Raw genomic sequence first — 2,029 nt, forward strand, 5'->3', positions numbered from 1 at the left:
TAATAATTAGGAAATTGTCTTATTTTATACTAAGGGATAAGTTGTTAGAATAGGTGTGTAATAGAGCTAAAAAATAGATATTTGATTGTTAGATTGATTAAAATAGAGATCGAGTTGTTAGTACAATTAGAATAGGATTTGACTCATAAAATATAAAAAAATGTAATGGAAAGGGATTAGCTGAGATGATTAAGATTTGAGTGAGAGGCGAGAGTTGAGTGATAGAGAGGGTTTTGAGATTGAAACAGAGGTATGTTAAATTGTTGTAATTGAGCCGAGAGGGCCAAGACTCTATAACTATTATTATATTGAAGGAATTTGATTTAGTGTGCATTTGTGTGTTAATCCTGGTGAAAACTCTCGTTTACCTCTGTGTATTTTCATTTTGAAACTAAATCAGGTATTTTCCCTATTTTCACACTTTAATTGTAAATCTCAGTGTTTATGTGTTAATCGCAGTCATTAGTATTAATGGCGGGGGTAGAAGAGCACAGAAAGGCTTGATCGTGGTTGAAGACCCACAATCGATCTTAGCCATCGATCGCAAATTCAAACTTTTGGGTCACAGTCAATGGCGGGGTTAGGCCTGTTTTTAACCCATGTGTTAGTTGAAGAACCGCTAGCCGTAGGATTTGATGGACTCCATTATCCAATGGATATCGGGTTTTAATATGATCAGACGATAATCTCAAATCCAGACCCGAACTCTTATAGACCAAGAGTTTATAAACCATATCGGCTCCGTAAGGGCGGTTAAGTGTCGTGCAAGTTCCCTGGCCGATATTGTTGTGAACCATTGGATCCAACACACTTTGATCAATGGCGTAGAGTGAAGCACCTGTGCAAAAAGGGAAAGTCAACGTGGGACCGGTTGTTGTTCAATTGTTGTTCAATTGCTGTTCAATTGACCTCCCGCGTCAAAAAGGCAGCCCATAATCACTTTAAAGATCTATTAACAACAAATGAACAACCAGCAGATCATGAGGACTTCCTACAACACATTCAAAAAAAAAAGTGACGATCAAAACTCAGAAATAAATAAAGAAATCTCTGAAGAAGAAGTGTTGGCAGCAATATGGAGTCTTCATCCAGACAAAGCCCCGGGGCCAGATGGTTTCACAATCGCCTTCTATAGGCAGCACTGGAATGTCATAAAAAAATATTTTCTGAGAATGATTAAAAATGTATTAAAAAAATGGGAGGAAATACCAAATCATCTTATCTGGCACTAATACCAAAGGACTCCAATCCAACAACTTTCAACAGATATAGACCAATATCTCTATGCAACTCCTCCTACAAAATTATCACAAAAATAATAGCCAATAGAATCAAGAGAGTTCTCCCTGAAGTAATCTCTGAAAATCAGGGTGGCTTTGTCCCTAGCAGGCAAATAATTGATAATGTGATTATTGTTCAGGAAGCTATTCACACTAGCATTCAAAAGAAAGAGAAAGGAATTATCATAAAGCTAGACATGGCAAATGCTTTTGATAGAGTCAGCCACACATATCTAACAACAGTTCTTAAAAAATTTGGGTTCTCTCAAGACATAATAGAGACCATACGGGCCTGCATTTCGACCCCTTGGATAGCGCCTCTAATAAATGGAAGACCCAGCAACTTCTTTCAGAGTTCAAGAGGGTTGAGACAAGGATGTCCGATTTCACCATTCCTATATATTATAATGGCTGAAACACTAAGCGCAGCATTAGAAAAACAAAGAAGAGAAAAAAATATTACAGGTATCCAAATTGCAAGAGTCATCAAAAATATCAATCATTCCCTTTTTGCTGATGACACCCTTTTATTGGGAGGGGCATCAAGTATAACAGCAAGAAGATTTTAAAAAGTTCTGGACGACTTTCTTCAGGTATCTAGAGGGCTTCTAAACAACTCGAAATGTAGAATATATGGTTGGAACACTCCACCAAGAATAATGCAGAGTATCTTGCAAATCCTAGAGATTCCAACACAAGCAAGATGGAAACACTTCATTTATTTAGGACTCCCAATAGCTAAAGAGAAT

This window comes from Pinus tabuliformis, chromosome X, assembly GCF_031772625.1.
Source record: "Pinus tabuliformis cultivar Carrire ecotype Pingquan chromosome X, CPIR1, whole genome shotgun sequence".
In the NCBI taxonomy this organism is placed as follows: Eukaryota; Viridiplantae; Streptophyta; class Pinopsida; order Pinales; family Pinaceae; genus Pinus; species Pinus tabuliformis.